The sequence below is a fragment of the Physeter macrocephalus genome, chromosome 16 (assembly GCF_002837175.3).
Source record: "Physeter macrocephalus isolate SW-GA chromosome 16, ASM283717v5, whole genome shotgun sequence".
Taxonomy (NCBI): domain Eukaryota; kingdom Metazoa; phylum Chordata; class Mammalia; order Artiodactyla; family Physeteridae; genus Physeter; species Physeter macrocephalus.
The window spans coordinates 133,328-146,370 of record NC_041229.1 but is presented as its reverse complement, the minus strand read 5'-3'; the positions used below and the strand labels follow the sequence as shown (position 1 = coordinate 146,370).

Below are 13,043 nucleotides of genomic sequence, written 5' to 3'. Positions count from 1 at the left end.
CGAACCCGGTTCCCCTGCATCGGCAGGCGGACGCGCAACCACTGCGCCACCAGGGAAGCCCCCAGAGATTACTTTGTATACGCTTGGGACCGTGGGGAGGCTTCCCTGCGAGGTGGTGTGTGGTGGCATCCAGCGTGCTTCAGGCAGCGACTGGTCGCCCGTCTTTGCGTGTCATCCTGTCGCTACCATCATTCTGGTGGAAGGTCCATGGAGGCGAGCGCCTGGTGCTCGTTTGCCAGGTTCAATTACTCTGCAGCCGTGGACACGGAGCACAGATTTCTCCGAGCCCCCAGAGCCCCTCACCCCTGCCGGTGAGGCCCTGGCAGCTCTGAGCACAGACGTGTCTGTTTTTTTTTTTTTTTTTTTTTGCGGTACGCGGGCCTCTCACTGTTGTGGCCTCTCCCGTTGCGGAGCACAGGCTCCGGACGCGCAGGCCCAGCGACTGGCTCACGGGCCCAGCCGCTCCGCGGCATGTGGGATCCTCCCAGACCGGGGCTCAAACCCGCCTCCCCTGCATCGGCAGGCGGACTCTCAACCACTGTGCCACCAGGGAAGCCCAGACGTGTCTGTTTTTAGATGGAGGGTCTGGGGGGCCTTTCTCCGAGCGTCACTCAACTATGTTTTATTCACAGAAGCCCCACTTTGGAGACGCCCAGGGGATTGGGTCTGCACCCTGCCTCTCCCCTGAACCCCCAGGAGCCCCCGACCTGCCCCTCTGCAGGCGTGTTGAGCTCACACCAGGCGTGAATGGGCCTGGAATCCCCTTCTAGTCAGGTTAGCCGAGAGCCGTGGCAGAGGGGAGAGGGCGTTTCATAAGCGTGCCGTGTGATTCGTTCCAAAAATCTGCGGGTGGGCCTGGAGCAAGGAAGGTGGCTGGGTGTGTTGTCGCTGGGCTGTTCCCACAGGAAGACCGGGCTTGTACACTCGTGGCTCAGAGCTGACTCTTTTGGAAATGGACCCCCGGGAGTAACCGAGGGCTGAGGCTGGGTTTTGAGACCCTGGGGAGGCCGAGAGAGAGGGGAGAGATGAAGAAGGGTCTGTGTCAGGAGTGGCCTGGGGGTCCCAGCGAGCCGTCCCTCCCCTGCTGGACAGTCCTCCTCAGCCTCGTCCCCTGTCTCCGAAGGCACCGCTGGCAGCTGCGCTGGACACAGCGCCAGATTCCGTGAGGGCCACCCGGGCATCACCGATGACGCAGCCCCGCAGAAGCAGGAACCTGGGGCCAGGAGGGGGCGGGAGAGACAGCGGCGTTCGCGGGGCACCCCGGGCCTGCACCCGGCCGGCCAGAAGCTCCTGGAGGGTGGCCTCGGGTGAAGGAAGGAGATGGAGGGGAGGCCTCTGCTCTGGGGGAGAGTGAGGCCTGTTCTAGAACGTCAACAGTTTGGAGCTGAGTGTGCGTGTGAGTTCAGCAAACGTGTGTACAGCGTGGGACCTGCCGGCTGCACCGTCCACCCAGCGGGCACGTGCGATGAGGGCTCCCCGTGGGCAGGATCACAGCATCCTGTAGCCTTGAACTTGCTCTCAGCTGGTGCCCAATGCGCTGAAAAAGGTTTTGATATTTTCAGTGTAAACCGTATACGTGGTCAGAACAGCCTGGCTCTGTGAAGATGCGCGTGTGTATGTGTGTGTCCGTGTGTACACAGGTGTGCCCCTGTAGGCACTGTGCCTGGCCCAGGCCCCTCTGCAGGCCCGCCACGTGCGGATCCCCGAGCAGCGGGCAGCGTGGTCCCCGCCTTCTCACCAGGATCCCTAGGCCACGGCACAGAGACTGTGGGATGGACAGGTGGCCACACCTGTAATTTCGAGCGGGGACCTGGGCTCTCCCTCACCCCTACTCCTCCACCTGAGTGGTCCTGAGAAATCTCTGAAGGCCTCCAGCCTGTGTTCTTCCTGTGTTCTTCCTATTGGCACAAAAGGTTGGGATGGGGGCCCGGCCAGGACCGCGGGGGCCCACCTCTAGTCTAGCGATAAGGTATCCCCAGAGTACAGATGATTCTCTTCTTGATTTCCCACCTGTGTATCTTGTATTTCTCTTTCTTGCCTCAATGGACAGGCTAGGACTTTGGGTACAAGGTTAAATAGAAGAGGTGAGAGGGTTCTTGACTTCGTCCTTTTACAATTAAGTACAATGTCAGATGGAGGTTTTTGTCAGTTCATTTGCTGTTCACTTGCCTCTTCTACCCTTTACCACTGTGAGAAAGATCCCTTCTATTCATAGTTACCTGAGAGTTTTATCAAGAATAGATGTGGAAACTTGTGAAATTATTTTATGTTCCTTCCATAAGAAAAGTGTGTTTTTTCCTTCACTTGGGTAATGTGGTGAGTTATACTAACTGATTGATGAATGTTAAAAACCACACTTGGCATTGCTCAGACAAGTCCAAACTTGGCATGATGATTTACATTTCTTTGTACATGTGTAGATACGTATTTACTGTATAGCATTTGCTAATACTTTATTAAGTACTTCTGTCCATTTAACGAAGGATATCTTTCTGTAGTTTTCTTTTTTTACGACTTTTTGGTCGTGATATTATTGTAATGTTGGGTTTAGAGAATAAATTGGGTAAATGTTTTCCCTGCTCAGTTTTAAGAAAGAATTTGTGTAGTATTTGTATTATTTCATACTGAAATGTGGATAAAATTCTTCAGTGAAGCTATCTGGGTTTGAAGTTTTATTTGTCGGAAAAAATTTTTTATGACAGATTTAATACTTCTAATAGATGCAGGACTTGTTGTCCTATATTTTGTCTTGATTCGTTCCTGCTAATTTTTGTCCTTCAAAAAATTCATCTACTTCACCGAAATCACCAAACTTTTTGGCATGAAATTGTTCATAATAAATCATTATTATTTTAATGCCTGTAAAATCTGAGGATTTCCACTCTTTCTTTCTTCCTTCCATTTACTTCCTTTGAGTACTTTGATCTTCTTTTGCCACCTTAAAAACTTAATTCAGGGCTTCCCTGGTGGCGCGGTGGTTGAGAGTCCACCTGCCGATGCAGGGGACACGGGTTCGTGCCCCGGTCCGGGAAGATCCCACATGCCGCGGAGCGGCTGGGCCCGTGAGCCACGGCCGCTGAGCCTGCGCGTCCGGAGCCTGTGCTCCGCAACGGGAGAGGCCACAACAGTGAGAGGCCCGCATACCAAAAAACAAACAAACAAAAAAAAAACTTAATTCATTGAATTTTAGGTCTTTCTTTTTTTCAAGTATAAGCATGTAGAGACAGAAAGTTTTGTGTAGCATTATTTTAACTAGATAGCACAGATTTTCATATGCTGTGTTCTCATTTTCAATATATTTTCTAGCTACACTTGTGCTTTTCTTTCTTTGATACATGGGTTACTTAGAATTATGTTGTTTAATTTTCATATATTTGTATATTTTGAGATATATTTTTATAATTCATTTCTAAACTCTCTCGTGGTCAACAAATATTCTCAGGAAGATTTACTTTCTTTTTAGATTTAGAGCCTGGCAAAAGGTTTATCAAATTCAATATTCCCCACGTACTTGAACTGAATGCCTTTTTGCCATTAAGTGCAGCATTTTATAAATTTCAATTAGATCACATTGTTTGACAGTGCTGTTCAAGTCATCTATATACTTATTGATTTTCTGTCTCCTTGTTCTATTACTGAGAGACGAATATTGAAAATGCTAACAACTATTACACAGTTGTCTATGTAAACTTCCTTTTCTGTTTTTTGCTTCATGTATTTTGGAAATCTATTATTAGGTGCATACATATTTACAATCATCATGTCTTCTCGGTGAATTTACCATCCAGTTCATCTTTATGAAATGTCCCTCTCTTTCCCTGGTAATAGTCTTTGTCCTGAATATTAATACTTTCACTGCTTTTTTTAGGATTAATGTTGGCATGGCATACAATTTCCCACTCTAGATTTTTCATCTGTGTCTTTATATTTAATATGCATTTTCTCTAGACAGCTCATAATTAGGTCTTGCTTCTTCGTTCAGTGTGACAGTCACTGTCTCTTAATTGGCAGCTCATCACTAACACTTAATACAAGCATCTCTCTGTTTAGGTTTATGTACCCATATTGCTATATGTTCCCCATGCGTCACGTCTGGGCTTTTTACCTTTTCTTTTTTTTTTTTCTGACTTCTTTTCTTAAACTTTATTTTGAGAGTATTTTAGACTACAGAGCCTTTGCAGGGGTAACACACGCTCCTCACACAGCTTTTGGCCGTGTTAACATCTCACTCTTGCAAACTAACCTGCAAACAAAATCTCTAACTGGACTTCGCTGTGTCCACTGTTCCAGGACAACCCAGGGTCTCACCTCACCTTGAGTTGTCATCTTCTTTATTTTGCTCCCATATGTGACAGTTCCTCCATGTTGGCTTGTTTTTGGCAACCCTGACTCTTTTGGAAGAGTGCTGGTCAGGAAGCTTGTAGAATATGCCTCATTTGGGATTTGTTTATTCTTCTCGTGGTTAAGCTGAGGTCATGGATTTTGGGGGGGAGATTTGCACAGAGATGCTGTGTAACAGCACCATTCTGTCCCCTTACTGATGACATAAAGCCCAGTTGTGGAGACGCCTGGAGGGTGTAAAATCACTACTTTTTCCATTATAAACAAGCACCTTTTTGGGAGAAGAACTTCAATGCTATGCAAACATCTGTTTCTCGATTGTCTTTTACCAACTGGTTCTAACATTCACTGGCTGATCTTGCGTGCAGCAATTATTATTCCTGGGATGTTCTGATAACGATTTTCATTCCCTCATGTTTTTTTACAGTCATTGGTTGTAATTCTTTTGTAAGGAAGATTTCTCCCTTCTCCAACATTTATTTTGGGGGGATTTTTCCAGGTATCCTTCTCTTATTGAATTCTAGTTTAATTCTCTTATGGTTTCAGAACATACTTTTTATGATTCTAATCTTTTAAATATATTATGGATTGTTTTATGCTAAAAACTGTGATCTGTCATGGTGAAAGCCCCACGTGCGTGCGAGAAGATGTGTTTTGCTGTCGTTGGATGGAGGATTCTGTGAAAGTCAGCTTGGTCCTGCTGGTGGATAGTGTTGTTCAGGAGATCTAGAAACACCCTCACTGACACTCTGCTTACTTATTCTGTCAATTACTGAGAAGTGAATAAAATCTGTGATGATGGACAGAGCTGTATTTCCTTGCTATTCTAGCAGTTTTGCTTCATATATTTTTAAGCTCTGTCATTACCTGTGTGCACACTTAGTATTCCTGTCTTCCTGGAGAACTGGCCTCTCACCATCCTGCAATGTCCCTCTTTGTCCCTGATGACATGTATTTTCCTGAAGACTACATTGTCTTCAATGTAGCTACTCAAGCTGTCTTTTGATTAAGATTGTATGATATATCTTTTTTCAAACTGTTCCATTTTAACCTCTCCATGTCTTCATATTTAAAGTTGGTTTCTGATAGACAGCATTGAGTTGGCTCTTGCTTCATTTGTTTACTTTTAATCCAGTCTATCAACCTCTGGCTCTTAACTGGTATGTGTGGACCATTCACACTTAATGTGATTATTGATACAGCTGGATTAAATCCATCATCTTGCTGTTTTCTATTTGTTCTGTTTTTCCTCTTCTGCTTTCCCTTAGGTTATTTGAGCATTTGTTAATCATTTTAGGTTCTGTATTGATTGGTATTTATACCATATGTGTGTATATGTATATATACATCTATACCTATGAACCCATACATGTATCATACATATACACATACGGTATAAGTATTATGCATATATACATATGTATACATATATACATATGTATACATATATATTTTTTACTAGTTGCCTTAGAGTTTACAGTATATACCTTAATTAATTGGAGCCCTTTATTCAAGTAGTACGATGCCTTTGCATATGTAGGACAAGGACCAACAGGGTTTTTTCCTGTCCTCACTGCATCCTTTTTCTCATTGTTCTCATTCATGTAGCTTTTACATAATCTATAAAAACACAGCACATTGTGGATAATTTTGCTTTAGATAGTCCACTGTTGTTAGAACAATTAAAGTAGGAAAATACATTTTAACCTACCTTCATCTACTCCATTTCCTGTGTTCTTTATTTCTTTCTGTAGATCTAAGTGTAGATACCATATTTGTTCCTGAGAAATTGCCTTTCACTTTTCTTGTATTCTAAGTCTACTGGAAATAAATTTTCACTGTCCCTTTTTTATTTTTGTCAGCAAAAGCCTTGACTGATCCTTCATTTTTGAAAGATATTTTTACTGGATGTATGGATTGACAGTAGTTTTTTCTTTTAATCCTTTAAAGATGTCACTGCACTGTCTTCTGGTATGTATTGTTTCTGAGGAGGAGTCCTCATAACTACCCTATTTGCTCCTCTGTAAGTAATTTGTTTCCCTGACCCTACAAGGCTTTTGTTAAGATTTTCTCTTGTCTCTTGTTTTCAGAAGTTTGATATGACATGCCTAGGTAAGTGTTGTGTTTGCTTGTTTGTTTCTTTTGTGTTTATGTCGCTTGGTGTTCTCTGAGATTCTCGAATGTATGATTTGGTGTCTGTCATGAACTTGGGAGAGCTTTCAGTTGCTGTTCCTTAAAATGTTTCTTCTGCCCTATTCACTCCTTTTCACATGGGATTCCAATTATGCAAACAGCCGGTTCTTTGGTATCGGTCTACAGTAAATTGATATTTGGACCTCCTGCCCCTCCCTCAACATAGACACACTAGTGTTTCTCTTTTTGCTTCAATTTGAGTAATTTCTATTGATCTCTCTTCATGTCCCTGGATTCCGTCCTCTGATGATCCTATTAAAGGGATTCTTCTTCTGTTAATTATTTTTCGCTTCTAGCATCTTCACTTGGTTATTTCTTGCAGTTTCTATCTCTTTGCTAAAATTACCCATCTGATCACGCACACTGCCCATCTTGTCATTAGAGTTTCTAACGTATTAATCATCATTATCCTAATTCCCTGTCTGATAGTGCTAGCATCTGTTCCATATCTGGGTCTGGTTCCCGTGATTACTTTGACTCCTAAAAGTGTATTTTTGCTTGCTGTTTCATCTTCCTTGTGGAATTCTGGTGAGAGCTAGACATCTTGTGTAGCACAGTAGATACAGAAGTAAATAGTTTATAGACCTGAAAGTTGGCTCACCTTTCTGTCTGCCAGGCAAGGGTCTGAGCAAATCTAATTATGTGCTGGGCTGCATTTGGAGTTCTTGTTGCTATGGTTACACTCAGAGCACAGCAGTAGTTTAAATTCCTCTAGCAATCCTGGTGTTCAGGGAGAGGGTTGGTTTGGATATTTTTTCCTGCTGACCTGCTACATCCTCCCCCTTAAGGATTCCCTTTACCCTCGGCCACAGAGAGGGTCCGTCTCTTGCAATTCACAGAGAGGCGCTGGTCCCTTGGTCATAGGAGGGCAGACCTCTTAGCTCTGAGGTGGTCCTGACTCCCTTGGTGTAGTTTGAACCTGGCAAACATTTCTGTGCTCCCCTAGGGTTGGCTTTGGTTCCCTGTTCCTCTCTCTGAGCTGCAACAGGATTTCTCCAGCACCCTAAGGCTGACGGCGGCTGCCCTGCCCTTTATACATATTTTCCAGGTTCATTGATATAAAATTGACACATAACATGGTGTAAGTTTAAGGTGTACAATGTACTGATTTGATACACATGTTTCAAAATTATTACCACACACCTCCATCACCTCACATAATTACCATTTCTTTTTTTGTGGTGAGAACATTTAAAGTTTAGTTTCTTAGCAAATTTCAAGTATATAATTGTTAACTATAATCACCTTGCTGCACCTGAGATGCCCAGAACTCATCCATCTTATAACTGGAAGTTTCTACCTTTCACCAACATCCCATTCCCGGCCCCTGGCAACCTTCCCTTTATTCTCTGTTTCTATGAGTTTGGCTTTTTCGGGTTCCACATATAAATAATCTCATATAGTAGTTGTCTTTCCCTTTCTGACTTATTTCACTTAGTATAACGCCCTCAGGGTCCCTCCATGGTGTTGCAAATGCAAGATTCCCTTTTTTTCTCATGTTGACTAATATTCCATTTTGTGTGTGTATGTGTGTGTGTGTAATCTTCATTTTCTTTATCCATTCATCTATAGATGGGCACTGAGGTTGTTTCCATATCTTGGCAATTGTAAGTAGTGCTGCTATGAATATTGGGGTGCATGTATCTTATTGAAATAATGTTTGCATTTTCTTTGGATATATACCCAGGGGTGGAATTGCGGGGTCATATGGTATTTTTAATTTTTTGAGGAACCTCCATACAGTTTTCCACAGTGGCTGCACCAGCTTGCATTTCTAACCAATAGTGTATGAGGATTTCCTTTTTCCCACATCCTCGCCAACATTTTTTGTGGTCTTTATGGTCATAGCCATTCTGACAGGTGTGAGGTGATATCCCATTGTTGTTTTGATTTGCATTTCCCTAATGATAAGTGATGCTGAGCATTTTTCCATGAACTTGTTCACCATTTGTGTGTCTTCTTTGAAAAAAACTGTTTATTTAATCTCTCTACCCATTTTTAATCAGCCTTTTTTTTGCTACTGAGCTACGAGTTCCTTATATATTTTGGATATTAACCCCTTATAAGGTTAATGATTTGCAAATATTTTCTCCCATTCCGTAACAGGAAGAAAACTGAAAAATTCACAAATATGTGGAAATTAAACAATAGACTCCTGAACAACTAATCAGTTAAAAATAAAATAAAGGGCTTCCCTGGTGGCGCAGTGGTTGGGAGTCCGCCTGCCGATGCAGGGGACGTGGGTTCGTGCCCCGGTCCGGGAGGATCCCACGTGCCGCGGAGCGGCTGGGCCCGTGAGCCATGGCCGCTGAGCCTGCGCGTCCGGAGCCTGTGCTCCGCAATGGGAGAGGCCACAACGGTGGAGGCCGCAACAGAGGGAGGCCCGCATACCACAAAAAAATAAATAAATAAATAAAATAAAATAAAATAAAAATGAAAACATCTTAAAAAATGAAAATGGAACCACAACATACCAAAATGTGTGGGATGCAGCAAAATCAGTTCAAAGAAGGAAATTTATAGTGATAAACGCCTATATTAAGGGGGGAAAAAAAGATCTCAAATGAACAACCTAAATTTACACCTCAAAGAACTAGAAGAAGAACAAACTAAGCTCAGGGTTAGCAGAAGGAAAGAAATAACTAGATCAGAGAAGAAGTAAATGACATGGAGATCAGAAAAACAGCAGAAAAGATGAAAAAAACTAGAGCTGGTTTTTGAAAAGATGAACACAATAGACACTTTAGATAGACGAACTAAGAAAAAAGGGGAAAGACTCGAATAAATAAAACCAGAAATGAAAGAGGAGACATTGCACGTGATCCCACAGAAATACGAAGGCTCAGGGGCACCTCCCCGTGCGTACGTGCTCAGACTTCTGCCCCTAGAGGATGTGGTGCAGAGACCTTGTGTGTAGCTTCTTGCTGTTCAGATAGAAGTGGGGCAGCTGGTCCCTGCCCCGAAGGGAGGCTGAATTAAGACTCTTCCAATCTTTTCCGTCAGTGGGTTTCGTGGAGAAAAAAACTGCGAAAAATAGTGTGCTTTTCCACTATATCTGCGGTCCCTGGGGGCTCCCCCCGCACCTCTTGCCAGGGCGTGTGCAGTGCGGCAACCCACCCCCAGGTCAGCTCTGCTCACGGGGCCGGCATCTCGCCCACGTCAAGTCAGGGCCATGCTTGGTTCTACCTGCACGAGTCCGTATCTCTCTAAATCCCGGGCGATTTGCTTGTCTTTCAACTGCAGCATTTCAAAGTGGACAAGAAACATACATCCTTGCTGTTTGTCTGGACTTTTTCATGGTGATCTTGGGAGCAGCGGTCCAACGAATACTGTCAATTTCCTTTGGAAACTGGGCTGCTTCTGCATTCCTTTGGGGTTCAGAGTTCTCAGTATCCTGTTCTGTTCGCTGTCACCCTGTTAGCTCCCTGCTAATCATTTCTTCTGTGGCCGCCTTAGTTCATAAATTCACTGCCTAAAGTAGAGTCTTCCTTCTAATAAACTATCACATGACACGATGTTTCCATTTCACCTCGCCTCCTTTGTACTATAGTTTTTCAAGATTTTGTGCGCATGCTGCAAATTCCAAACACATTGCTGTTATTTGGACTTTAAGCGGTTTGTTAATGTTTAAAAAATTAAAAATAAACCTTTACTATATACCTTTGACTATTTCCCAAATTATTTTTTCCTTTTCGTAAATATAAGTAGCAACTGTTTTAATATCCTTTAGGCCAAAGAACCTCAATACGTCCGTGGCAACATACTTCCTGAGCACTTTTTGCCTTAAATGTCTTTATTTTGCCTTCGGTTTTGGAGGATACTTTCGTTGGATATAGAATTTGGGGTTGAGGTTTCTCCCCTGTTAGTATTTAGATGTGCACGTCCATCATCTTTGGGCCCATGTGGTTTCTGTGTGCCATCTACCGACATTCTAATATCTCCCCCTTTAGAGGATAAGTGGGTTTTCTTTGCTTTCTCTAAGACTTTCTTTTTTTTTGCGGTACGCAGGCCTCCCTCTGTTGCGGCCTCTCCCGTTGCGGAGCACAGGCTCCGGACGCGCAGGCTCAGCGGCCACGGCTCACGGGCCCAGCCGCTCCGCGGCACGTGGGATCTTCCCGGACCGGGGCACGAACCCGTGTCCCCTGCATCGGCAGGCGGACCCTCAACCACTGCGCCACCAGGGAAGCCCTAAGACTTTCTCTTTCTCATTGTTCTCAGCACCGCGACTGTAACACAACACGGTACGGGGTCCGCTGGGTGTGAATACTTGCGCTTGCTCCCACGCACCCCTGCCCTGAAAACCCGGCTGCTCAGGCCCCCGACGGGAGGCGGTCCCCCCGCCTCCCAGGAAAGGCCTTGTCTCGGCCCGGCCTGTGCTGTCACTGGGGGGCTAAGCTTCGCATGCCTTGTTCCCCCGCCGGCTGTGGCCCCGGGAGCGCTGCTCAGCACCCCCGTCCCTCTTACCTGAGGGTGCCAGTCAGCCCCACGTGTGCACCCCTGGAAGGCTCTTCTCTCGGTGTAGCTTGTAACGTGTGATAAGGAAACGAAGTCCAGCACTTCAGAGACTGATTGTAAACCTAATTAACATGCAGCTCCTGTGGCGTCTCGCGTTTCCCACTGTGGGTGGTTTGGCTTCTACCTGTACCTCTGAGCTGCTCACAGACCCCATTAGATGAGCCCCTCTCACTGCCATTCGCGCGCCCAGGCTCCGCGGGGGCCCCTCCCCTGGGAAGGAGCTGAACCGCCCGGAATGACCGAGGCCAAGGCTGGCCTTGTACCCCCTGACCCCTCGGCTCCCGTCGGAGTTCCACCATCGGGGTCAGTGTGAATAAGGGAGACGCCAGGGAACAGCCCGGCTCACACCTGTGCAGGCCAAGGGGACGGTCAGCGTTTACGGCAGGTCTGCCCTGAGGCCGGCGCAGTGGGTGGTAAGCGCTGGTGTACTAGACCTGTGAGGTCTCTGACCCCGTGGAGCTGGGCACCTAGAACCCAGTTCAAACAAACCAAAACCACTTTCATATCACTTGTAAACAAAAATTTTTTTGTTTGCATAAGCAAATGTAATTTTCCCTCTTTGGAAGTGTTCTTGCCGTGAAGGAGACCGGCGATTGGTGTAAACCTCCGTCACCACCGGGAACATCTTGGTGACGTACGTATCCTCACAGAGAACCTCCAGAGTGACTGGAGTGCATCCCTGGTCCCCACGCTTGTAGCTGGGGTGTCCCAGGGAACAGACAGATTAGAGCTTGGATTACAGATCATGGAAGGAACACAGACTCTGAGCCCGTTAGGAGCCCTGAGCTCTTTCCGGGGACTTCCTGAACCCCTTCCAGGGCACACCCTGAACCCCAGGAGGCACTGAGTCCATCACACTTCTGCTCTGCATTCCCATCCCGGGGGCCCCTCACCACGAAGCCACCCTGCTCTGTTACAAAACCCTCCGCTGCCCGGACACCACCCCACAGTTAAATGTCAACAACTCTCGGACACCCAGTGTGCTGTGTCACCAATACAACTTCAATTTCCAATGGTCAAGAGGTTTTTATTTTTCTCACTGGGGGTCTAAAATGATAAAACCCCAATCATTTCAGGATATAGTGTCTTATTTCTGTCTTTTGAGTGCTTTAACAGAGATGCAGAGGGTCCAACCATCCAGCAGAGCAAAATTAGAAGTAACCTGGCCTTATATTTGAGAAACAAGTACATCTTCCTGCCTCTTTCCTTCATCCTGAAAACCAAGCGTCTTCCCAAGAGGCTGCACAGAAAACTAAAGCCAGAAACGAGCTGGGGCATGGAGAAAACGAGGTGCTTTCACTGAAAAATCGCTGTTTTTACATTTTCTTTCTATATTTTACAGCTACCCCTTAGTGGCAACATATCTTTCCATCTTCTAATGCTCTGCTCAGGGAGCGGAACCAAACTGGCTGTTGCCTGTCGGCTGGGAGTCTGCAGCTGAGCAAAGGCCCCTATTAGATATTTGTCATCTCAGGATCTTTCCTCAGTACAGCTTCTACCATCAGATGCTGTTTTGTCTGCTAAAGACGGAAGCTGCTGCCCCTGGTGGGGCTGTTCTCCTCTCTTGCTCCCTTTTCTTCTTTCGTTTTCTTTCTTTCTTTCTCTTTCTCTCTTTCTTTCTTTCTTTCTTTCTTTTTCTTCCTTTCTTCCTTTCTTCCTTTCTCTTTCTTTCTTTCTTTCTTCCTTCCTTCCTTCCTTCTTTCTTTCATCTTTCCCTCCTCTTTCATCTTTCCCTCCCTCCCTCCTTCTCTCTCTTCCTGTCCTGATCCAGGCAGAGAGCTGGAGGGTATAACGCATCTCTTGCTTTCTCTCTCCTCGCTTCTCCTGGTGTGCCATTGTGCCCCCGTGACCAGCTGATATTCAGGAAGCCCCCCACCCCTGGTCTTGCATGATCCGTGGAGAAGATGCTGGTTTTGCTGGGCTGTGAACAGAGATGTTTGCAGAGTTTTGTCAGACGTGGATTCCTGCCTTGTCTGCTGTCCCTTCTCCACAGA

The 13,043-nt window shown here is 45.5% G+C and overlaps 1 long non-coding RNA gene across 1 annotated transcript in view; it reads left to right on the top strand.

Annotated features, from left to right (window-relative positions):
- The window catches only part of LOC114488054 (uncharacterized), a 14,085-nt gene extending 4,090 nt beyond the window's left edge, over nt 1-9,995 (top strand). Inside the window, exon 3 of the long non-coding RNA XR_003683743.2 lies at nt 9,778-9,995. This is a non-coding gene — a long non-coding RNA (uncharacterized lncRNA). The remainder of the gene's footprint in view (nt 1-9,777) is intronic.
- The last annotated feature ends 3,048 nt before the right edge of the window (nt 9,996-13,043 follow it).